This window comes from Equus przewalskii, chromosome X, assembly GCF_037783145.1.
Source record: "Equus przewalskii isolate Varuska chromosome X, EquPr2, whole genome shotgun sequence".
Lineage (NCBI taxonomy): Eukaryota > Metazoa > Chordata > Mammalia > Perissodactyla > Equidae > Equus > Equus przewalskii.
This window is the reverse complement of record NC_091863.1, coordinates 22,674,078-22,700,087: the sequence shown is the minus strand read 5'-3', so window position 1 is coordinate 22,700,087 and position 26,010 is coordinate 22,674,078. Positions and strand designations below refer to the sequence as shown.

Sequence of the window (26,010 nt, the reverse complement as noted above, 5' to 3'; positions counted from 1 at the left end):
GAAATCAGCATTTTAGAACACTCACCAGAGGAGTACTTTTTTCACCAAGATTTGAAAACCACTGATCTAAAACATCCCCTATTTCCCACTGGTGCCATGTTGCTGATTATTGAATCTGGTATAGAGGACAAGCTACACAGGGCCCAAAGTCATGAGGATTATTTTCTAATTCCAGCTCAGACACTAATTAACTATGTCATTTTATTTAAGTCTAACCTTAAAATAAAAGCAACTTGAGCCATTTTCTAGACTGAGCACTGGTTCTCCATTTACTGCTAGTTCTTCTTTCCTTTCTTTCCCAAATCCCACTCCAACACATCTAAAGCATACAGCAAATCCCTATCATTAACAGTGATACCATCCACACACTTAAGAATCATAGATCTAGACTAGAACAGCCTCTCATCTTCCAAGCTAACAGGTAGAAATATTAAGAGATTTGCCCAAGATGTAGTTGATAGTATTGGCTTGAAACAAGCATTCAGGTTTCCAGCTTCTGATTTTAACTAATATATGATTCCATTTATCACTCACTGAAGAGAAAAATGTCTATACTGACCATAACAGATGGCTGTGAAGATAAAATGAGATAGTATGTATTTTCATAGATAGAAAGTATCCATCTTTCCTAGCCATTTCCCACTAGTACAACAACAAAATTCTCGCAATTATCAAGGCCTAATCTTTGGGTTCTGCACACCCAATTTCAGTGTGATGAGGGGAGTTTCCCCCACACCACCAAGCAATTCTTGGACACCAGCTGGCTATCCAACAATTCAACTTCATTGTGAGACTATCTACCCGGAGATAGCGTCACATTCCACAGGTTAAGGACTCAGTCTTTAAAGACTGGCCCCCACCTTAGGTGCCAATCGCAAGTCCAGGTTGTCACTTGTGCTTTTGACAGACTGGCTGTAGATTGGAGGTTCCAACGACCCCCTCTTTGGACTTCAGAAGCCAGTGGCAAGTCGGGTCATTACCTGTGCTTCTGACTGACTGGCTATAGATCAGAGGTTCCAACAACCCGCTCCTTGGGTTCGTTTAATTTGTTAGAGCAGCTCACAGAACTCAGAGAAACATTTTACTTACTAGATCACTGGTTTATTATAAGAGGATACAACTCAGGAACCCAGATGGGAGAGGTGCACAGGCCAAGGCAGGGGGAAAGGGTGCAGAGCTTCCATGCCCTCTTCAGGTGGACTACTCTCCCAGCAACTCCATGTATGGCGTTCACCAACCCAGAAGCTCTCCAAACCCCATCCTTTTGGGTTTTTATGGAGGCTTCATTACATAGGCATGATTGATTAAATCATTGGCCATTGGTGATTGATTCAACCTCCAGCCCCTCTGCCCTCCCCATAGGTCTAGGGGTGGCACTGAAAGTTCCAAACCTCTAATCACTTGGTTGGCTCCCCTGGCAACCAGCCCCTATCTCTAGGTGTTGTCTAAAAGTCACCTCATTAATATAACAAATAGTTTTATCACTCTCATCACTTAGGAATTCCAAGGTTTTTAGGAGCTCTGTACTAGAAATGGGATGAAGACCACATATATATTTCTTATCATAAATCACAATATCACACCTAACTAAGACTTTGCTAATATTCCCCTTGTCTAGCTTCCAGTTTAAATGAGGCTCCTTAGCAGTATCAACCTTAGACCCAGGCAGAGAGGCCCCAGCCCTGTCCCTCCCTTTAGAGAGTCCTACTCTGGCTCTATTCCTGCCAAGCCACTGACCATGGGGCAAGGAGTCTTGAGGAACTAAGGAGGTGAGTACATTCAAATCCTTTGTCTCCCACCTTCCAGACCACATATGATACCCCAAAACTTAAAACGTCTTGCCCAGCAGGCCCTGGGCCTACTACTAAGGCCTCTATGGACCTCTTCTTTTAGTTGAGTTCCTGAGAACAGACTTCACAGTGCTGTGTGTGCATCCTTACCCTTGAAGGAAGATCAGGGTTACATGTGTTTGTGAGGCAGGAGTGTGGGGAGGATGGATGAAACTTGGACATGAACAGGATGTATATGAGGCCCATCAAAGTGCAGGAGAGAGCCAGGAGTGGGAATAGCAGAGTGGTGGGCCACAGTTGGAAGGCCTCTTTTTGTTCTCTTGCCCTGACCCCACAAATATTAGTACATCTTAAACTTACACAATGTTATATGTCAATTATATCTCAATAAAGCTGGGGAAAAAAAGAAGTGAGCCTACTTCTTAGACTCTAAGCGGTCAGCAAACTTTATCTTACAGGGATAGATTTTAGGTTCTGCAAGTCATACAATTTCTGCTACAACTCCTCAGCTCTGAAGTTCTAGCATGAAAGCAGCCACAGATAATACAAATGGGCATGGCTCTGTTCCAATAAAACTTTGTTTACAAAAACAGGTGGTGGGCTGGATTTGGACTGTGGGCTGTTTGCTGACCACTCCATTATCCGTGTTTCACTTTTCTGGCCCTTAGCTCATCTATCTCATGTTCTACAGTTACCTGCTCCCTTCTCTCATCTCCACTATGAGAAGTTTGGCTGTACAGCCAAATTTAGTGGCTTCCCAAAGAGTATATAATTTTACATATAGAAACAGAATTAAAAATCTGGGATGCCCTTTTTGGTTTGACAAGCAGAATACCACTGGTGCTAATACAGCATTTAGCCCAAGGCCACGTTTCATGTTTAAAGCAGGATTAGGAAGCTCTGATTTACACACTGAAGGTGGTGTGTGGTTGTCACCTGTAGCTCTACTAACCATGTGGTAAATTTGTGTCGTGGTTTAGTCTTAAAAATATGATATGTTCTCCTTATGCTAATATCTTAGCAACATTTTGATTAATAAGAAGTTATTAAGTGTTACTTCTGGAAATATAAAGATAAATAAGACACACCTTTGCCCTCAAAAAGCTGACCCTTTAATGAAGTAAATTGTAGACTCCCTCAGAGAAGAGATTATGTTTTATGCCTCTTTGTACCTCCAGCACCTAAGACACAGCACCCGCCTATAGCAGGAGCTCAATAAATCATAGCTCTGCTACTCTCTTGGAGAGCTAGGCGAAAAAGAGACCTGGTAGAAATTCAGCAGACCTCTAAGCTCTTGGCAACTGAATTTCACTTCCTCTGCAGCTAATATATTCAAACCTTAAGAAAGCGATTTTCTCCTTAAATGTACTAAGTCATTTTCATCAAAGATTTGGTCGGGTAGCCAACCTCTTCTCTTCTCCACAAAGAACTTAATGAGCCCCGTGTGAGGAAGCACTCAGGGGTGCTCCCGCTGTCAGTAACAACCTGCACTAACATGAAGCGGTGATGGAGGAACTGATTGATTTTGTGTTGGGGCATGCTCTTGTCGTCCTGTGGCATCGTTGAGGCACACAAGATGTGTAGTGCATGCCCATTAGCTGGCACTGCTTTTTGAAGAGCTCACTCCTTCATCTACATCCTTGCTGCTCAATGTGAGGTCCTCAGAGCAATAATATTGGCATCACAGTATCACCTGGGAGTTTTTTAGAAGTGCAGACTGTTCGCTCTATCCCAGATAGACTGAATCAAAATCCCCTGGGTGATCCATGTGCGTGTTTGAGAAGCACTGACCTGTAGGACTATATACCATTCAGTTCTCTATCCCTGAGCAGAGTGAGGCAACACAAGCAACATGGACACAGTACTTTCCATTAACATCAGTTTCTTGCTAAAACAGCAATTAAGGTGAAAAATATTGGTGTTCTTTCGTCTGGAACTACAAGTAACAAAATAATGCCTGCTACTACCAGTGCCCTTTGCATGTATAATCTCCTCCTTTACTAGAAATCACTGACATAGTCAATTCTGCATGGATTTACTTCCATGCCTTAGTCCTTATTGGCACTGGAATGCATTCACCTTCACTGCTGGCTGTGGCAGCATGCCCAGGTTCACCACTCAAATGCCTACTGTAATACAGGATCACCAGCAACAAGATACTGGAAACTGGCCAGCCTCCTAGCCTTTCTTGTCACAAAGATACTTGGATGGGCAAGGCACAGGAGAGGAATGGGTAACAACAGGATGTCCCAGCAGCCTGCTGTACAGAAACTGAGAGAATGAAGTCAAGCAAGGAAAAAAAAAAAAAACCCAGACACGGTAAAAAACAATTTTGAACACTGTAATCAAGCCAAGTACTGTTGGGAAAAATCCTATCAGTGAGGAGTGTACAACAACCAAGAATGTGTTGGCAGACCATAAAACTGACTGGAAGAGCTGCAAACAGCTTCCAGCTCTGCACATTGAATTGGCACCCACAACTGTAGGTTGTGCAAAATCCACAAGTGAAGATCCATTCATTCAATCAACCAACTGTTCATTGGGATCTATTATGATGAGCCCTGTACACTGGGCTAATTTTCTCAGAGATGTCTCAGGCCTTTATGAAGCTTCCATTCTAACAGGAGAGAGAGAGAGAGAGAGAAACTAATTACAGTAAAATAAGCACTTTAATAGAAATTTATATTCTGATTATTGGGGGTGATGGAGGGTGCAGCTGGGAGAGGTCTTAGATACCACACTCTACCGGAGAAGTTGAGGAAGCCTTAACAGAGGAGACACGTGAGATGGGTGTAGAAGGATGAATAAGAGTTTTCCAGGCAGAAATTAGTGGAAAGCACATGCCAGCAGTCTGTGTGTCTGTGTATTCAGCACTGTGAAAGAATATGCATGCTGAGAAGTCATTTTGACCAGAGTGTAAAATGAAGCTGAAAAAGAATTATTGAACCAGATAGTAAAACAATGCCTGTCAAGCTAACCCTTCTACAGTTAATCCTGTAAGCACCAAGGATTTATGGGAGGATTTTAAACAAAGAAACAATAGGATCAGGTATAAAGTTAAAGACTGATACAGATCATTTTACATAGATAGCAGGAGTTGTCAGTAGTGTCACCTATGGGTCAAAAAACAACACCAAGAATAACAACAGAGATCATGGAGACTTTTTGTGGAACTTGGAGAGTGAGAGAGAAACAAGAGGGTAAAGGGAAAATGTATAATCAAATACGCCTCTCAAAGGGATATTGGATATTCCCGCATTCAAGCAGCTACTTTGTGCTAGCCACTCAATAGCTTTTCTTGAAGCAATAATAAAGGAAGCCTTGTTCATCATTGCAGCTGGCTAGATCTGCCCAATTTACAATTTCCCCAAACTCAATCACTACATTTTTCCCCTTTTCTACATTAAGGACTATTGCGATTTGCATTTTATATTAGATTCAAATTGTCAAATTAAAATATATCACTTATTTAAAATATTCACATCTTAATGTCAGTCTGAATTTGGTACTGTCTGTTACATGTAACGTTATTTCATTCTTTAAAGAACAGGAAAAGAAAAATCACTTATAGAAGTTGCATCACTTATAGAAGTTATAAAAGATATAAATATCTTTTTTCCAAAAATCATTTAGCATTTTCTCTTTTTCCGTTATAATGTACATCCTAAATTATGTCCATTTTTGCCTTTTTAAATTTCAGTCTTAAAACTTGCCAATAAAATGAGAGTAAAATGTTCTTTTAAATGGGCTATCTTGAACTATTTAGACCTTTAATTGTCCTAACATGTTGAGTTTTTGAATGATAATTACAAAACAATAAATGTAATTTGAATACCAGGTCTCTGCTTATAAAAGTTATGCTTCAGATGTACATATTTAGTAGCTACCCAAATCCCATGCTTTCCTAATAGTATTGTTTAATAAAGTGGGTCATGAATAGCAATGATTACTCAATCTCTGAAGATTAAGGTAAATGGTAAAGATTAAGGTAAGACATTTTCTCGGGCACAGAAAAGACAGAAAATGAGAATATAATGATATCTGTTTAGAATTTATTAGAGTCTAAATATCACTTTAGGTGAAATGATCTTTCAAGAACAACCAACAAAAATCTTCTATATTTTGAAAGGTTTGTTATTTCTGGTGGCCTGGCTGTACAGAAAGTGTTCTCTAAATTTAATAGTGCTTTCGATGTACACACAGCATCACTGGTCTCTACCAGCTCTGTATTTCAAAATATAAGAGAAATGGGTTTCAAATCAAAGAAGAGAATGCACTCACTTGGCATCTAAGTAGATCATGTGACTACCACAGCGATTTTCAATATAAAGCAATCAACATAAATATGTTACATCTACAGTCAAAGCAATGTACACAAGGCCCTAAAGCTGTGTGCTGTGATGTGCTGCAGTAGGAGAAAGCTAAGTCTTAACTAATTCACCGCATCTTGTACTTGTATAGACCCGTAGATATCCAGGCCCATGTCATGCCCTCAGGAGAAACTTTGTGTACCTAGTAACAAAATCAAATTTTGGAGGTTAGAACCCCTGCACGCAAATCCTTTATAGGAATCCAAAGCCCCCATGGATTTCTCTTCAGATACTGTCAGTTCCTGTACAGATGGACTCTGCTATGTGCGTGGTGAACATAGCCATTAAATATTACTCACTCTCAGGATTTTAATAGAAGGATCACTATCTATATAAACATGGCTTTTTTCTCAACCCACTAGAGATTCTTGAACCCACCCACCAGTAACTATTCTGAAATAGTCAAACTCCATCCACCCACAACCAGCAGAGGAGTAACAAAGTGAAGTAGGCATGAGTGGCAATAAAAATGCTAGAAAAAGTGGTTCTTTCTAAAACAGAAGAAAACTTATACTGTTCAGATCTAAGGTAGCATCTAGACAATACAGTGAAGTTTGCCATTCTTCTCTTTTCCCCTCCTTCTTTCATGTTTAACCCTTTTTCTGGAGGTAAAACAATTAGTGAACCTTGGGGAGAAGAGTCGAATATCTGAACATATCAAGCTTGGAGAAAGGAAATGGAGTTGTATGAAGAACACCCAGAAAATGAAAGAATAAGAAAAGAATGACAGTAGATTTATTCACAAATTGCCTGTTTAGTGAACTCCAGTGTCAACATCCTTAAAATATTTTTAGTGGAAAAAGAAAGATATATAAGTGTATCATTCACTCCTGACTTAATGTAAGCCTCTGCATCTATAGTCAAAGATCCACAGAATAAACTATGGGCACATTCTGTCATCTAGTTTAATTACACAAGGCTTGGCAGGCAGTAAAACATTTGTAAGTTCTCTGGAAAAGATTAAGCTATATGAATGAAATATAGAAGAATGAATGTATTTTATTAGAATAGGCAACTGATGATTGGGAAAGAGACAAAATGAGAACATCCATTCAATAGTCAGAAATAATACTTTTGTTTTGACTTACAAAAGGCTTCCAGTTATAACTATTTTTCAGTGTTTTCACAAATAAAGAGAAAAATAAAGTATTATTTTCTATTGAATCCCACACGCTAAAACCTATATTTGTGATGCACTTAAGAAAACGACATTACAATTATTATTTTTTCTATTTATAAAATGTGGAAAAGAACCAAAAAAATTTAAATATGTTGAACAATTCAAACTGTCATTGGAATCTACAAAAAAAAGAAAATTGGTTATTCATTAAAATGCATAGTGGGAATATCATCTTTTTGTCAGCTCTAACTCTTGGGGAGTTCTCGGTAATCTTGTAAATCATCTTATGGCAATATTTTAAAAATTTCCCATGTTAGAGAATATTTAATTGTCACTAACTTCTTAATTATATGAAGTTTAACTGGTATAAAGTAAAAAGAACAGTGTCATTTTACTGACATATGTGAGCCATCAACTATTGCTGAATATTTGTATATCTTTGTCCTTTACTAGGTGAACCTAATAACATAGAATATGCTTGTCTATACCTAGGGCAGATATTCTCTTCCCATGGTGCTAATTAGTGAAACTTTAATTTGCAAGAAAAAGTTCATGTTGTAATACTTTTGATTTTTGGTGTACATCATGTGAATTAACTGGCATTGAGACACTTAATAATAGCCACCATTTATTGAGTTCCTAACAGTGTCAGGCCTTGTGATAAAATACTTTTAACTGCATCATCTTATTTAAATCTTCACAACAGTATCATTAGGTATGGATGATTATTATCTCTATTTTATAACAATACTTAATCATTTCACAATTTTTCACCAAATTTACACTGTTCTTGGTGCTTGGAATACCTCAGTGAACTAAACAGGCAAAGATCCCTGTTCTTGCAGAGCTAAAACTCTAGTGATAACCAATAAGCATAATAAAGAAATAACTTATGAAAAATGTTACAAGGTAGGAAGTGCCTAAAATAATTAAAAAGTGGAAGTGGATAAGCAGATCAGGAATGTGGAGGTGGGTGTGTTGCAGTTTTAGAGGGTGTAGTCAGGGTAGGTCTCATGAAGAATATGACACATAAATGCCAAAATGACACATAAAAGCCGAAAATAATGGAGGCAAGAAAGTCAGCCTTGAGACTTCTGGGAAATAATGCTCCAGATAAAGAGAACAGCCAGTGTGAAGGTCCTAAGGCAAGAACTTAGCTGTCATGTTCATAGAATAGCAAGTTGAGGATGGAGAGAAATAAGAAAAGACTGGATGAGTAGGGGAAATGAAGTCAAAGAAGTAATGTAAGCCAATGTAGGCCATTATAAGTATTTTGCTTTTTCTCTGAGTAAAACCAGCAAACTTTGCAGGTCTTTGAGCAGTAGAGCAACGCGATCTGCCTTCCATTTCCAAAGGACAACTGTAGCTGCTGTATGGAGAATAGATTGTCGAAGGCAGTGGCCAGAGGCCTGGAGTCAGTTTGGAGGTTACTGTAGCAATTTAGGGAAGAGATGATGGATGCTCCAGCAAAAGTGATAGTAGTGGTTAAAGGTGAGAAGTGGTTAAATTCTGGATATGTGTGAAGATAGTGCCGACAGGGCTTGATAACACAATGGATGTGGTGTGCGAGAAGTGGAGAGAGGAATGATGGGTGATTCCAAGATTTTTGGCCTGAACAAATGGAAAGATAAAACTGAAATCGACTGAGATGGGAAAACTGTGAATAGATTTGGATGGGAAAGAGTCCAGTTTTGGACAAGGTAAGTGGCAAATATCAAGTAGGTGGTGATGTCAAATAAGCATTTGGACATATGTGTTTGGAGTTCAGGAGAGAGACCAAGGCGGGGATATATATTTAGGAGGTGGTGACAGAAATGATATTTATAGCCATGCAAGCAGATGAAATCACTAAGGGGTGAGTGCAGACTGAGAAGACGACCAAGCGCTGAGCCATAGGGCATTCCAATATGAAGAAGAGAGAAGAGAAGAGACCAGCAAAGGGGACGGAAAAGAAGTAAACAATGAAATAGAAGTTAAAACAAGAGATAGTGCTATCCTGAAAGCCAAGTGAAGAAAATGTGCCAAGGTGAAGGAATGATCCATGGTACAAATGCTGCTCACAGATCAGTAAAATGAGTGTTCTTAACCACTATATTTTAACAATATAACACATGTTAAAATATTAAAATAATAAGGATCACCATTTATTGAGTAGCTACTATTTGTCAAGCACTGCACTATATGATTTACAAATATTATGTTTACTTTTCCCAATAATCCTAAAAGTAGGATTCTTTTCTCTTTAGAGGTCTGGAAACCAAAACTCTGAAACACTAAGTAACCTGTCAAAGGTTACACAGCTAGTAAATGTTAAAGCCAAAATTGGAACTCAGGCTTGCCTTGATGCTAATGTCAGTTCATATATATCATGATATCTTCTGCAGTGAGGAGAGGATATAGTAATACTAGGAAGGAGAATAAAAATGAAAATTCAATGGTTTTTCTAAAAGCTTCTTCTTGAAGGATACCTCTGTGTAAGGAAACATTGCAGGGAAGAGAGCCATGAAGCTAAAAAATACGAGTTCTATCACCTTGTAGTTTGTAAAAATACAGTAGATGCCTAAATATAGGCTTCAGTCTATTCCTGCTTTGCTCACCTTAAAAATTATTGTCAAATTAATGGTCCTAAAATGTTTTTTTCTGCATTATTGCTGTAAGCAAAACCTTTGGCTATAGGTTCTAAGATCTCAGCTTAGCATTCCGGGTATTTTATCAACTGACCTAGCCGTTTAGAGCATGTCATGGGCCTGTGTTCTGACCTGAGAGATGGAATAGACACTACTTTTCCTATATAAATAACATTGCATCATGAACAAAACCTTTACAATGCAAACGTCATATATCTAAGAAGCTGGGCTAATTGTGCTGTTTCATTAAACTCCTCTTTCTCTATTATCTTGCTGAGACCAGGACACTTTAGGAGATCCTTCCTTCCTTCTTTCCTTCCTTCTTCCCTCCCTCCTTCCCTTCCTTCCCCGCTTCCTCTCTTTGATAACTGTTGAGTCATACTATGGCCCAGGCACTCTCCTAGGCACCAAAGATATGTGGTGAACCAGACAAATGAGGTCCTATCCTCTCAGCCTTACATTGAAGTGAGGGAGACACACAGAAGTCAATTTTAAAAATAGGAAACTTGATGGGAAAAAGACATGGCTAGTAGTGGCTTGGGAGCACATAATATTCTTAGGAAAAGCAGTCCTCTCCATAGTGGGGAACATTTAGCATTCAGAAATCAAAGTTATTTCAGTTAGCAGTTGGGGGTCAAGAGAAGTAGAGAGTTGCTTAAAGTGAAGATAGAAGTATATCACAGGCAAAATCCATACACCTCACAGTATTGCCAGGAGCCGTGGAGTCCTTGGTTTAAGCTTATATTCAGTGGTCAATGTCCTGGTCTGTATAGCTCTTTTTCATTAGACACTGAGGTTATATGTCGTCACACTTTGTGCATTTCTCTAAGTTATCCCACATTTTAATATTCCCAACATAAAATTAGAACAGGTCTCATACAAACAAGTTTTCTAAGAGACTGTCCTTTGGTATTAAATAATTTCCAGTTACCTTGTGAGACTCTCAGAAAGTAAATTTGTGTATATACAAATACACACTTTGGGTGCTGTAATTCTTTCTCGGAATGGTAAGGACTTAATTATAATAGCTAAGTCTATTTAACATCTGTGACTTAACTAATGATTCTAGTGAAGTTAAATTGAACTCTCAATTTTCTTAATATCCTTCAGGCTCCAAAAATTGAACTAAAGCCACATGATAAGGCTTTATCATATATATTCTTTTTATACTTTTGGAATCATAGCCATAGTAACAATAAAACTAATAAGAGTGGGCTAGCAGGAGTTCCACAACTGATAAAGGATGAGTTTAGATCTACTAAGATTTAAATCTTTTGATTTTGGGAAATTGGAAGAGTCCAAGGAAGATGCTTAGAGCAAAAACCGACCTTCTCTGATTATAATCTTTAAGAAATTAAAGCTAATTTCAACCTTGGAAATAGGAAATAGTAATTCTTTTTTCCTTACAAATATAGATGAGGTTTAAATAACTTCTGATGCACAGTCTGTTCCAATAGGCATAGGCATCACTCATCTACTAGACCACCTACATATCTTTTGAGTAGGAAATTTAAAATAGCATGACTTACCTACTTTAAGGGATGTGACACTCCGTGTGGCGAAGCTGAAATCAATTGACTCAAATCTATGAGGATAAAAGGAAAGTGTGTTGTGCACAAATGGCATGACGCAAACAGTAAAAATAGAACAATTTATGAGTCTGGAGCCTTGAAGTTATACTGAATGAAAAAGTATATAGTGAATATATAAAGATATTGAAACCTTCTTAATAAGTTTAATAATATGAAAGAATAAAACATATACATCCATAAATACAAGGGGAGTATTGTAATGGAAAAGGAATATTAACTTCATTGAGTTCTTGGTCTTTTAAAAATACCATAAACTTCTTTTTAATTACAAAAGACATGCCAGAACCAGAGAAGGAATGGATCAGATGTTTTAGAGCAGGCCCAGAGGTGGTGGTAACTACTTTTTTCTTTTAAGACAAATCTTTTACAATACTTAGCAATATACATCTTTCATTTTTTTGGCAATGAGTTAATTGCTCATTCTAGCCTAGTGCTTGCATTTAGCATTGAGAAGGTAGATAATCTGGGAGTATTTGCTGAACTGAATTGAGTTGACCATCTAGTCAAATGTCAGGTCAAGTGAGGGGAAAAATAGTCAAAGTGCTTGTTTATTAAAGTGAACATCAGTTAATGGATAATTATTTGAGTTATAGTAGAGAGATTTTATACCTCTGGAAGAAGGTGTACTAAGTTCATTCCTATTCAGATTTTCTATGATTTAGTGAATGGTTGCCCATTTCGACACAGCCACTAGTTTTAAAAATTACTGGCACAGTTGGTCTCAGTTTATTCAACTTGATTGAATATCTTTACAGGAAATAAAAAACAGAAGGTGCTCCTATCACCTCACTAGGGCTGAAGAAAGCATTTAAAAATCTAAAGTAATGGCATTTCCCTCGCATTAAGGAAAGAAATTAATATTTTCACATAATATAAACGTGAATAGTGTATGTGAAACTCTTCCTTTAAGTGAAAATTGAACTCCAGGATTATTAATTCTATGACTTCAAATTCATCATATTCAAAACTAGTCCCCCCTACTGGTCCAAATCACAGATTAACTAATGCTAATGAAACTCTGCTTTCCCTCTGTTCAGTGCTAGAAGTCTACGTTCAACTCATTGCACTACCACTCAGTTCATCAAGTCTTGCCTTCTGCCAACTTTCACTATCTCTTTATAGCCTTGTCTCATACAACCCAAACAATTGTCTTATTATCTTTGGAATTAGAGAACTTGGCCCCACCCTACTCTGCTCCATTCCCTTGTCCCTTCCCTGACCTCCCACCAACTCCTTCTCTTGACCTTGGAAGCAAGCACATAAACCCCTGGAGAAAAGTAGGCCCTGTGTAAATACTCCGGGCCTGGATTTTCAACTCCTTCCTTTCTCCCTATGGAAGTCCAGGGCACATAGGAGGTGCTCATTAAATATTGATGGTCTGGTAACTTATGTCAGGAGTGATTATAATATGGATTCAACTACATTCCTCAGAAAACCACATTCTCTGAAATTTATCTAGACACAGCAAGGCCTTGTACTTAATAATATTTAGTGTCTTTACTCCTTTAAACAAATATTTACGATATCCCAGTATGTCCTAAGTAATTTCCTACAGTACTATTGCAGTGTGCCTCAAGGGGCACAGGAATAAAATGTCCTTGTGAGCTCCCAAATACTTTCCATTCCCCCTCTTCATGGCCTATGTACCCATTCTGCCGTTGATGGCTCACAGGTGAGTCCCTCACTGGGCATTGCCCTCAGCAGCCTCAGCAGTGGCAGTAAAGTGTCTTGCTCAAGATTATACCCACTCCCACGGGAAGCCCACAGCCAGTGACTACCTGATGTGGGAATAGAAAGCCCCAAACCTTGACTCAATTTCAGACAATTCTGAAGGACCCATAAGATCTGCTAAGGCCTCAGTCGCAACCACATTGCAATCAGTTTCTCCCTCTGCCTCAGAAGTAACTGAACCTTCTGTTTCCAGGGAACCCAATAGAACATATCTATCTTCCCCACTAGGCCATAAGCTTTTGATGGCCAGAACTATATTTAACATCATCAGCCCGAGTTAAGCATAATCCTTACAGTAGGCAGGGCCCTCAAATAATATTTCTTATTCATTCACATGAAAGAGTTAATCAATTAAAATGCATATTGGAAGGAGCAATTTTGCTAATTTAATAGGGTTGAAAGACAGTGGTTAACAAGGGCCAGCGCAAGCCACGCTTGCTGCACAAAAGTTATCTGCGACAGTGGCAGCACTAGAATTTCAGCGTAGGACGGTCTTAGCCTGTGCCACTGTGGTTGAAAAGGGCTTCAGACTTGAAAGTTGAAGCTGAGTTGGTAGGATGCTTTGGAGAATATTGAGAAAGCATCCAAAAGCATAATAAAGTATGGTGGGAAGGGAATACTGATAGAGATTGAGAGGGTTCTGCTAAAGCCCTCCCAAGGAACACCTTGATGCTCCCACTCACCTCAAAGGTTTTCAAAAGTACAAATTCCTATGCTCCATTCCATTGACTCAGAATCCTCAGGGCTAAGGGGGTGAGTTTTGACAAGTAGACTGTGTTACTTGTTCTTTTAGCTGAATACTAATGATCAGGCACATAATATTTAGCTTGTGCCTAAGTAAATTGCATTCCTTTTCATTTTATCTTCAATATTTGGCCATTTCCCGACTTACTAGAATTTCCAATACGGAGTTGTCAGAAAAAGTATGGAAAAGACAATCCCTACTGATTTTTTTTCTTCAACTTATTAGAGGTGCAGGTAAAGTATTTGATAAGGGAAAGAATTTAAACTCCGCTAAAATGAGGGATTTTTTTAATTTTAGGAGGCTCACTTTGTGATTTCCATCTACAATTCAAAATTGCTATAATTATTGGTAGTTAACAGAAGACTTCACACGTAGTAGGAATAAATTCTATTTTCTTATTATTGAATGTGTGTTATACTCTAAAGCAATATTCTTTTTCCATATAATCTTAACATAAAACCATTTTGGAATTTATATTTTTACTTTGCCATTACATTATACAAAACACTTTCCTTTTTCTTTTTCTCCCCAGCTGCCTTCTCCAACTTCCACTTCCTCCCAAATGAATTGCTGCTTTTCAGCCACTTTCCTGTTGCCCTCACTGTAAAGAAAGAAACTTTAAACGTTCTCAATGAAGAGTTACATTTAAATCACAGCATTTTTGCTAGGGCAGGTAGCATCTTTTTAATACTAGTAAGCAAAGGTAGGTTGAATGGCTACGTCCATTATAGAATGTTGCCTTCTGCTTTAAAAAAATAGTTAATTTTAAACTTGGGCCTCTGCATTTGTCTAGCACTGGTAATAGTCATTTAGTCTTAGAAAGGAGGAAAGAAGAAAGGAAATGAAGTGAGCCCATGATGGCTGTTTGAGAACAGATATTCAACATGAAGAAATCTGGAATGAAGATGGAATTCGGGAGTCCTTGGGAAATTCACAAAACTGGGAATCAAAGGTACCCTAGACATACAGACTCTTAATTTGTTCCTCTCTTCTTAAAGCATAAACCTGAGCAGACCATAAAATATTCTGCTTTCCTTATGCTCATCAAACCCCATTCCATTGGCTCCTCCCTGCCAGACTTTGCGACTTCGGCCTCCAGCTGCATCTTCTTACATTCTGTATCACATACCACATTCTCTGGGGAAAGTAGAACATCAACTCTTCCTAAGGACACTCCCTTTGCTCCTGCTTACAATCTTTGTTCTTGATCTCCCCCCTATCTGCAATGTTGTATCTTCTCCACACCAACGTGAACTCCTTCAAAGTCTAACATAAACCCTCACCTCCTTCAACTAGCCTCTCCTAGTCCCTCTGCATGCATGTCTTCCTACCCTTTCCTGAGCCTGTACCATACTTGACACCTCTTTTAGAAGTATACATAGTAGACTATCTTGAATTATAGTTATGTATGATTTTTTTAATCACCCCTACCCCTGACCAACCATCTTTGGGCCCAGACGTATGACGTCACTCATATCTATATCCCTTACAGGCCCTCTTATAGCACCCTGCACACTGAAGGCACTCAAATATCTGTGGTGGGAGTGGAAGGAAGAAAGCGGGGAGAGAAAAAAGAAGGAAGTGGAAAGAAGTAAGAAAGGGAGGGAGGGAGAAAATGAGGAAGGGTCAGCTGTTTCTTCTCCCTTAGTCTATTCACAGGTTACAAACTACCTAATATTAATCCTCTCTCTTTTATTACTCAATTTTCTGTTTATACGTTTCTAAGTCAGCAGTTTTTGTCTCAGTTTACAATGCAGCATGGATTTGGGAAAACACTGATCTAAAACTGATTTGCTGTCACTAAATGCTTAAGTATTTGTTCATGTAACAGTGATGAACTGATGCCCTACTATATGCCGTGCACGATCCTAGGCCCTGGAAATACAAAAGAGATAGGCACTGGCCTCCTGGAGCTAAGCTAAACTGTTCACTCATTGCGATGAGCAGACCCAGGGACATGAGCGGCTTGCTCTGTGACTGTGTTATTATGGGCCCTGGAGGAGAACCCCGACAAGGGAAAGCAGCAGAGTCCAAAACCCCTAGAGACCCCTTGAATGCATTTTCTCTGCACACTGCGGAGCCAGGAGCCTCTTGAGTACCATTCAGGAGTTCTGTCATGGTGAGAACAATTAGGGGCTTTAATAGGGGTATTCAAAAGCCAAGCTCTGAGAGCCACCAGATTCATTTGTTACATTCAAATTTTCTCCCTTGGCCACATGAAGCTTTGTTTACACAAAATAGCTGATACCATTCTAAGTCTCTCAGTTTTCCATTTTTACTGCTGTGTTTAGCTCCCCTGGCTGTGTTCCTTCTGAAAGAAAGTTGGCGGAGAGGCTGGGAACATCATAGTGTTCATAGCCAGCGTCGTTTCTTCAAACAGGTACGTTAGGCAGCTGCCTAGACTGGAGGGCACTGCAAGATCCAACTGGAATAAAAGTATGTCCTCCACAGCCCCATCTCTACATTAGCATCTAAATTGCTGTCTACTGAAGCCGTTTTTTCTGGATTGGAAAAAAAAATAATGGCATATTTTCTTCAAATGTCATTATTATAATATGAAGGAGAGAAGCCTATTATTCCAAACTTTTCCCTTTAGCATATTAACAGTGATTCATTTAGTAAAATTTTTGACAAATATATATATATATATATATTACATATGACTATATCTCCTTTATTTAGTAGGTGTGTGGTGGTAGCCTGGCAAACCTGATAAAAATAATGCTGCCTTCATTATTCTCAAATTGGTTCGTTGTTGTCTATGCAAGCCGAGTGACCCTGTTGATGAAGAAATTAAATATGAAATTCCATCTCTTCAAAGAGGAATAAAATATGGCTAAAAGATGTTTTGATAAGAGCGCTAGTGGGTGGATGACTTTAGAAGCAAGAAGGCAGCATGCAGCACTGCGACAATGATGGCAGTCCTAAATGCCAGAGGTGTCCAGAGCAGGATGTGCAGGAGAGTCAGGTAAAAGGAGCGGCTCCAAAGAAGAGCAGTTCCCTGCAGGTGGGGAGATACAAAGCTAATGGGAAAGAGGACAGTACGGAAAAGGCAAGGAGGCCCCGCCTGTGACCTATTTTCCCAACTTTCTCTGTATTGTGTCTCCAGAGATCAAATGAGGTCAAGAATGGCACACTGTGCATAAAGGAAAAATAAAGTCCACAGATTTTGAGTGGGGGCATCAAGTGAGTGATCACAAGTCAGTAAAGTGAGCTGGAGACCAAAGGATTAGATGCATTAAAATTAGCCCCAACAAGAACAATTTCTTTGCTTATGCTGCATATCGTTAAAAATAAAAATTTATGCCAGGACATATTGCTATGTGACTAAAATACCCAGGGCTCGTATCATATCAAGAAGCCAGAATCATGCATCATGGGAGAGACAACGAATTGTGAGATCTTGGAAACATAATTTCTTCCTCTGGTTCAGAATTTCCTTGTTGGCTAAAATAACACGATGGAGCATCCTTTACTCCTACACTGTATATAATTTCATTAGATTTTTATGAGGCCACTGTAATCACCTCTGGCTATATTCATAATAATTCATTTTCATTTTGACTGCAATAAAACTGTTTATTTTATCTTTTAAAATGCAATTACTTTGTAATATCACACAATTTTAAGTTATAGTAGTTGAATCCTAAAATTTGAATATGAGTTTACCTGTGTTGGAACTTTCAATATATGTTCTTAGGAAATTAGATACTCCGAGTCTATGCATCCAAAAATCCAACTTCTTTGATCTACATTCCACCACCATATGCACTTGCCTTTCATTTTGTATGTAAGATAAACATAATTCATGTGCATATGCAATGCAAGTATTTTGGCTCTAGACCAGGGCTGCAGGAGTTACTCCATGGGGGCTAGAATCTACGTATACGCCAAACTTGCTATGTAGGTAAACAATGTATTTCAAAGATCTAAGTAGACCATATTGTGACTATACACAAATTCATGTTTTAAAGAATTATTATATTCATAATAATTTATTGTTACTATTATTATGCATTTTCTCAATCAATTGTAACTGAAAGTACAACTATGATTAAGTGGGCTTCCAATTTTCTTAAATTAAAATGGGGAACTTTATACCAGAAAATGATGAAGATCACTATACTAAGTCATAGTTGTATTACATGTAAATGTTGATAGGGTAAGAACCTACCAATTAACTCACTTTGATCAGGCCATGAGAAAATAAACCACTATGAATAACTTTATGATTATTCATAGTGATTTATTATAATTCATATAAAGTATAAGCTACATAATTAGCAAACATATTGAAAGAGTGAATGTCTATAAATAAGTGATCACAATTCACAGTCCTTTTCAGTTTTTTGGTGAGTCCAAACTTTACACACAATTTCCTGACTTAGGAAATATTACAAAATACAATTTAATTTTACTCTTAAATATATATTCTTAGACATATAGCTCTTGTATGAACAAAATAGCTCATTTAGTGCCATTTATTTTATTTGCCTGAACATAGTAGCTATAACATTCCTGTTGAATAGCTTGTCTTGAAAAAGATTCCTTTTAATGTTGTATTATGAAAACAGGAAAGAGCAGATTTTCAGAAGAAAAATATTAAAGAACTTTGCTTTCTCCCTCTGCTTTATTCACAGTTCACTGCTTGGCAATTTCAGATTGTGTGATAGGAAAGCAACACCAGGCTGGTCAGTCATCCTTTCTCTAAAGCTAAAAGCCTTAGGAGTCTTAGAGTTTTGGTACCTGAATATTGTTTCTACACAGGGGAACCAAAAAAGCATGTCAATTAAGGATCTTTCATTGTAAGCCAATGGTCAGGGTAAGCAGCAAGGGTCTGTCCACTGAGCCATGTGGTTGGCCTGTCATGGAATGCTATCTGCAGTGTAAGATACTCCAGGGTGGCATTCTCTGGGTGAAAATTAAAAGCATATTTGTAAGGTGATTGCAGAATTTGTCAAATAAACAAGCCTGTCTACATTCCTCTAATATTCCTTTGTAAATCTGCTAGAGCAAATCCAAAGCATTTCCGTAAGATGTAAGGAATATACATGTTTAAAATCTGTGAAAGGAAAAGACTGCTTACTGTTTATAGGCATCAATGAAGTCAGATAAACATGCCCGGTCAAATTCATCTGAAACAAAGAAATATTGGGGATCCTTAACATAAAAAGCAAGCCGCTGGGAAGTTGGAAGAGGAGGTTGCTCTATAGCAGGAAAATTCTTTATTTTAAGTCCGGTATATTCACTTTTATTTACAGGGTTAATTTTCCACTTTCCAATTCTACCTTAACCAAAATATAAAAGCTGACTTTTTCACTTGATTAGCCAGTCACTTAAAAACATGTATGGAAGGTCATATCACTAACTTTGCCCTTCTCATATATGTAAATTTATTTATGTTGAGATACAAGACCATTAAAGAAATGCACTAGAAGTAGTGACACACGGGGGATTGCCTCCCCCTAAAGAACGTTAGTAATTATTGCAACTAGCAAATTCCAAAACAGAACTATTATCTTTATATTCTTATGTCCTCTATTACAACTGGCATTCAAACCCATTATGCTTTTGTTAATAAAGTGATAGATGAGAGTAGCTTTTTGGTCAATTGACCCATTTCAAGTGGTAGCATCAAGTTTGTTTGTGAACATTTGTTTATGAACTCTTGGCACCAAAACCAGAAACACTTAAGTACTCAGGAGCATAAAAAAGAAGAAAAGCAATCAGCTTAAGACACTCTCACAAAACCTTTAATTATCATTCTTTGATTGTTATTGAAAAGCAACTATTTTTTTAGTTAAAGACAACTGTATTCCCATATGAGTACTGCTTAAAAACCTGAGTACTAAGTGAAAGTTAGCTTTTGTCTGTGTTACTTCCCTACCAGCTAACTGTAATTGATACTGGGAAGTACCGATAAAGATTTACAGTAAGCGTGTGAGAAAAAAATGCACTGTCAAATTCATAAGATTTTGGGGAACCCTTAATGACGATAACTCCCTATATTTCTAAGACATAGCATGATGGTAAGCACTTAGACACACATCTCGTTTCTTTAGCGCAATACGTAACCATCCTATTTTTTTAAATGATTATCTTGTACATTGAGAGGTAAAATACAGGGGCAGAAGTCACAAGACACACAGAGCCTAAAGTGTAACTCAGGCCCTCTGACCTAGCCCTGAATTCTACAATACCTGGATGTTTCAGAAGGCTGAGCTCCTTCCTCTTTGAGATTCCTGATACAACTAATGGAAATAGGATTGAAATTTAATAATAAAAATGCTGACATGGCCTTATCTATAGCTGCCCAAATGGTGCCATTATAATTATGCTTTATAAGTTGAGCATTACCGAAAACTTGCTACTTTTAAATCTCATTAATTAACACTTGGGAGCTTTAGTTGCCACAAATTACAGAGTAGTCCGCTTTATAAAAACACAAGATTTGCCAAACACCAAAGATCATATCCGTTGTAAGACAAAGTATATCCCAAACACTTCAATGTTTAACAGATTAAAAGATTCTGAAATATAAACCTTAAATTAATCCTAAAAGTTCAGTTGTGCTGAAAAATGTTTTATATATTTGTCATTTTAGCAATAACATGATTTTTTCACATACATTGCAAACATCATAAAAATTCCTTTTAAATTTTTCTCCAGCTTTAGGAATACTGTGATTACTTATCAGCTAAATTTCCTGAGTTTGCTGAAGCAACTGGTCAGGAAACAAAATTATTACTTTCCATATCTATAAATGGTATTTCTTCTTCTATTTTCCCTAACATTTTCTAATCTAACTACATAACTTGGGCTGACAAAATGGCAATAAAGTAGAGAAATAGATATTATACTTTAAATTATTCACTGCCTTCATGTTTAAACGCTTTCCTATTAAGCAAAGCTTTTTATTATTGATTTGTAGGATACTTAAGAAAAATGCCATAACCTGCCTCAGTTACATAATCTTCTTCCAAAAGAAAGTAACAGGTTATAAAGTGCCATTAAAATGATTGAAACTATCTTTCCTAATGTGAATATATGCAGTCTTCAAGTAAAAGGATAACAATTACATGCGTATGTATGTTTCACGGTTAGTGTCTTTTTTTCAGAGACTTCTTTTTCCATTCTAGTATTATTTCCATCCAGTAATGAGCTTATAAAACCTCTAGAATATGCCCTGTTTGGTAACATATGTGTGGCTTATGTCAGAAAACAACTGAAGAAGACATTTATAAAATATTAACATAAGGAGTACAGGAAAAATCATCGCAGACTATATTTCTGCACATAGTTGGAGACTAACAGACTGGAAGCAGCCGTAGTGTTACCCTGACCCCTGAAGGAAGGAATCAGGAGTTAACTTCACATCCAATTTCCTATACGATATCAACACCAAACCTCCAAATCCCTTGGCACAATATATCAATGTTTGGGTATGTCCTGCAGAAATAAGAAAGTCATCTCAAATATCGGAGCTCAAAATTTTATTCCACCATCCCACCATTCTGATTTGGGGTAAGCAGATCTTTTCAAAGTAACTTAGTAGATGTCTAGATCCTGCACCTGACTCCATAGGAAAAAGAATCATCTCATCTCCATGATAGAAAAGTCCCTTAGCCTTTTTTGTAAAATAAATGTAAGGGGAAATAGGAAATAGCACAACTAGATGATAAGGTGATTTAATTTAACAGAGTTAGGGTTTTAGCAGTTTCTTTTTGAGGGAATATATAATCCATTGAGGGAAAAACAGATCCTAAAACAGTAGAAGGCCAAAAGGAGCTGATGTATATCTTCTTGTAAAGAAAATCACAGCTCCAAATAAAACATCAAGGAAAATGACATTTTATTCTGCAGTATTCCCTCCCCTGTACAGCAAGCACAGTACATTTGTCTCATCTCATGGTAAAAGTCACAGGCAGCTGCAACATGTCCTTTACACCATTCAATAAGTAAAACTTGAAAATGGATTGCTCTTTATTTCTGGGATTTGGGTTAATAATGAATTCATTGCCATTTATTTTTTAATTTAACAGGATATCATCACCTTTGAAGGTTTTTACTTCTCTTTTTCCCAGAGGGTTAAAATGGCCCAGAAAGAGGTTGTCAAGGCAAAGATAAAGGTACAAAACACTCATTTCCGATACCCTGTGGAAGCAATCCTTTTTACTGAGGGAACCACCAGATTGAAATCTGCATCAAGCTCTACCAGGAAAAATGGAAGAGTGGACCCCAAATAGTCATTCCGTTCAGTCTTCATTTCAATGGATTTAACTTTCTACTCAGTTGGGGTCATGTATTTCAATCATAGGGTACAGAACTATGACCTTGGCTGGGATCTTCAGCCCCAATTACTCAATGGGGCACTTGTGAAACATTGCGGACTAATTTTGACTCTCCACGGGTGTGGCTAAAATTGCTCCTGTCCAGCCCTAAAGCTTACATGATCTGCTGTCCCTCAGAAACTCACTAGGAGAAAACTCATGTTAAATTCGCCAGAGAGATCAGGATTTACAGGACCCTTCGAGCTAATTTCTGTCTGCCCTCCTCCTCCTCTGTTAACTGTTACAAGCCTTCAAAAGTTAACAGGGTGATGGATCCTTTCTCTATACAATCATTTCATCTCACTATAGTTGACTGAAGCTCGCTGATGTAATGAAGTTACATAATCACCGATTATGCACGACTTCCATCCATCTTCCTACATATCCACATATCTTCTCCCCTCCCCTTCAGATCAATCTACCAGGCGAGATTTATAACACATGTAAATGCTCCATTCTCCCATCATAGGTACAGAATATGGGACTTTAGCATTGCAGTACAGTGCACTGAACCACGTCATCAATATTGATTTTTTTATCCCATTTCCCAAGCAGAATATGCTTAAGCATCCTTCACGCTCTAGTCTCTAACTTTTTACCGAAAGGGTAAAATAGATGTAGCAGATAGGACACATCTTCAACTTAAGGTTAAGGGAAGTGTGTAATTGCCTGCATTTCGAAAGCTGGCTGCATTGCAATAAAAGGATGGTCTCTGCTTCCAGACCTTCGACTCCCCTGCACGTGGGTCACAGCTTTAGCTATTTAGGGTATTGGGAAATAATTATATTATTCAGCAATTGAACTTGAGAAAGAAAGCATTATGGTAACATTTAAAATAATATTGCTCTATTCTCTATTTCAGTCATCATAATCAGCTTTTTCTTTTCTTTTTAACTCTGAATGATAATCCAGTCGTTAAAAAAGTAGCCCAGGGTACTTAATAATCTCCAATAATCACAACCTAGAGAATAATTAACAATGATTATCACCTTAAAGTTTAAGAACTTGACAAGTGGGATGTCCCTGGTCCCATTGCGGCTGTGAAATGCAGCAGAATGCTGCACTGAGTTGAAAACATATTTCTTTTAATGAATAAAGAGTAGCTCGTTTCATTTTAAATAGGGCTCTTCAGTAAGTGTTCCTTTCACTGCTGCTACCCCTTCCAGAACACAGGAGCCACAAATATTGCATCCAAACAAAAGAGTGTCTACCCGGAATTAATTCAAGACACTCTTCCATATCAAAATAATTGGAGGGGGGAGTGATGCTTTGATTTATTTTCCATTACACTCAGAATACAGACCCACATATACACACACACATGCACACGCACACACACCAACACACCCAACTGCAGTTATTCCATTCAGTGCCAATAACAGCCACATCACAGCCATCAATGCGATGCAGCAATCATCCAAGTCACCCATTCTCATTACAAACGCCTAAGTTTGCTCATGCCACTGATGGGTTTGCATGTATAAAATGACCTTACCCACAACAGTCTTCCAAATTATTCTCCTCTGGATATCAGTCGGTAAGGTAATTGCTGGTCATCACAATGCGTATTCAGAAAAATCCACGTTTTACTCCTGTGTTCTTTTTCTTGTTTTTGCTAGCAATTAATTTCGTGAACAAGATACCCATTCACAAATGCCAAGTTCACCATAAAAGCAGATAATTCCATACAGCTCTTCCCTACAAGACTGCCTCCAGTTAGTTCTCAAAGTGCCCGATTGTTTGGTGAAGATACAATCCAGGTGCAGAGCAGGAAAAAAAAGAAGACCAGGAGAAAAAAAAACGAGGCAGACAGGAAAGGAGAAACTGAGAGAGGAGAGAGCAAAAAAAGAGGGAAGAAATTTAAAAAAAAAAAAAAAAGGAAGGAAAAAGGCCGGTAAGTGAGGAAGTCTGTGAGCTCTATGACAAGAATCAGAGTCTTGCTTGCAAATCTTCTGTGTACATGTAGCCTTTCAGATCCTCTTGGTCCCCAAGTAAAATTTCCAGATCCGGGATGCAGCCATAAGAAAGAATCCTATGTATATTTCACAAGTATCCCGCAATAACAGATCCGACGGGGTTTTCCTTGTACAGTACTGCTATGTGAAAGCACACAACCCCTGCTGTTTGGGAAGGTGTCTCCTGGGTCCTAGCTCTCTTCAGCAGCCCCCAAAAATGATTTTTCAAAAAAGAGTGGGGGAAAGAAAGCAGCTTTGCTTTTGCCTTGAATGATGCTAATCCTGAGCGAAAACGACAAGCAAACCACGAATAGCACGAGATCTTGATTAATAGCCACAATCCACTCAAAATATCCCAGAGAAGAAGGAGCGAAAACAAGAAAGAGAAACTGCAATGCATAAATGATTCCAGTGTTTCTACAAGATCGGTTCATTTGATTGAATGCATTCTCTGGTTTGCTGCAAGTCATAAAGAGGATAGTGTTACTGCCACCCAATGGATATTTTAGTACTAGCCAATCCACAGAACGCCACCGCTTTGCGAGTTTTAGTTTTCAGAAGACTGAAGAGGAAGGAGGGTAGCCTGGGAATCTTTTGGAAAGGACCCTGAGAGGCCTCGAATAACGGGAATCTGTCCTTCCAGGCAAAAGTGGGCCGGCAAATGTGGACGCTTACCCAGTCTTGCGTTAGCCACCTTAAAATTAAGCTTCCGTTTCTCTAGGAAGCGGAAAGGTACAGAGAGCGATGCCCAAACTGACACACTCATGATAACCTCCTTTTCATCTTTTCTCTTTAGAGCAAATTTTTTATTGCGCGCGATCTCTCTCTGTCTGTCTGTCACACACACACACACTCACACACTCGGCCATTCTCAACAGCACTTTAAGCCGGATTTCAAACGGGAGCGGGGTGAAAGGGGGTTGATCCAAACCTCAGGTGGCAAGGTGATAATTGTTTCCAAAGGGCAGTTTTGCAAAGTGCTTCAGTCTGTATTGGTATGTAAACTGTGAGTCCTCCAGGCGGTAACCCTTCACGCAGCCACCTCTTCAGTTTGGGGAGGAGCAAAATCTTCCCTAAGTGAGTGGGGCTTGGGAGAAGGGTGCTTGTGGAAGGCTCTCTGGAAGTGGGGGTGGGGGGGCGCGAGGCGCAGAGAGGAGGGGATTGAAGAGGATCTTCCTCCCACCCACTGTGTGATAGAGTTCTCTGCGGGATTCTGAGATGGAGTCGTGATGGGAAGAGAAGGACAAAGTAGCAACTGGTCAAATGAATTAGGAGATTTGCTCAGTTTAAGATGCTTGCCCTTTATACTACCTTGGGATAGTAAAATACATGTGATTCTGTACTTCTCAAACTAGAACGTTTCATGATCACCTGGGTGTCTTGTTAAAATGCAGATTCTGATTGAATAAGTCTGGAGTGAGGCCTGAGAGCTGCATTTAAAATAAACTGGTCCATGGACTACACTCGGAGTAGCAAGACTCCAGGGGAGTGTTAATATTTACACTGTAGCCACAGTGTTAGGTTCTGACAGTGGGGTGGGCAGGGCAGTTAAAGGACTAAAAAAGGCTTTTCCAATCACCACCCCTCCCCTTCCCACTCTTCAACCTTTCCCGTATGCCACCTGTAGCCCCCATTCTGGAAAACCTTAACCCACTCTATAGCATATTCCAGAAGCTTTTGTAAAATAAGCTTTAGCAGGATAATCCAAAAATAGAACAATAAATAGGTAAAGCAGCCTTGGCCCTAGAGA

General features: G+C 38.5%; 1 protein-coding gene across 1 annotated transcript in view; it reads right to left on the bottom strand.

Annotated features, from left to right (window-relative positions):
* The window catches only part of IL1RAPL1 (interleukin 1 receptor accessory protein like 1), a 1,264,984-nt gene extending 1,240,263 nt beyond the window's left edge, over positions 1–24,721 (bottom strand). The window contains exon 1 of the mRNA XM_070603331.1: positions 23,801–24,721. The gene's annotated coding sequence lies outside the window, so the exon portion shown is untranslated. The remainder of the gene's footprint in view (positions 1–23,800) is intronic.
* Positions 24,722–26,010: the final 1,289 nt, after the last annotated feature.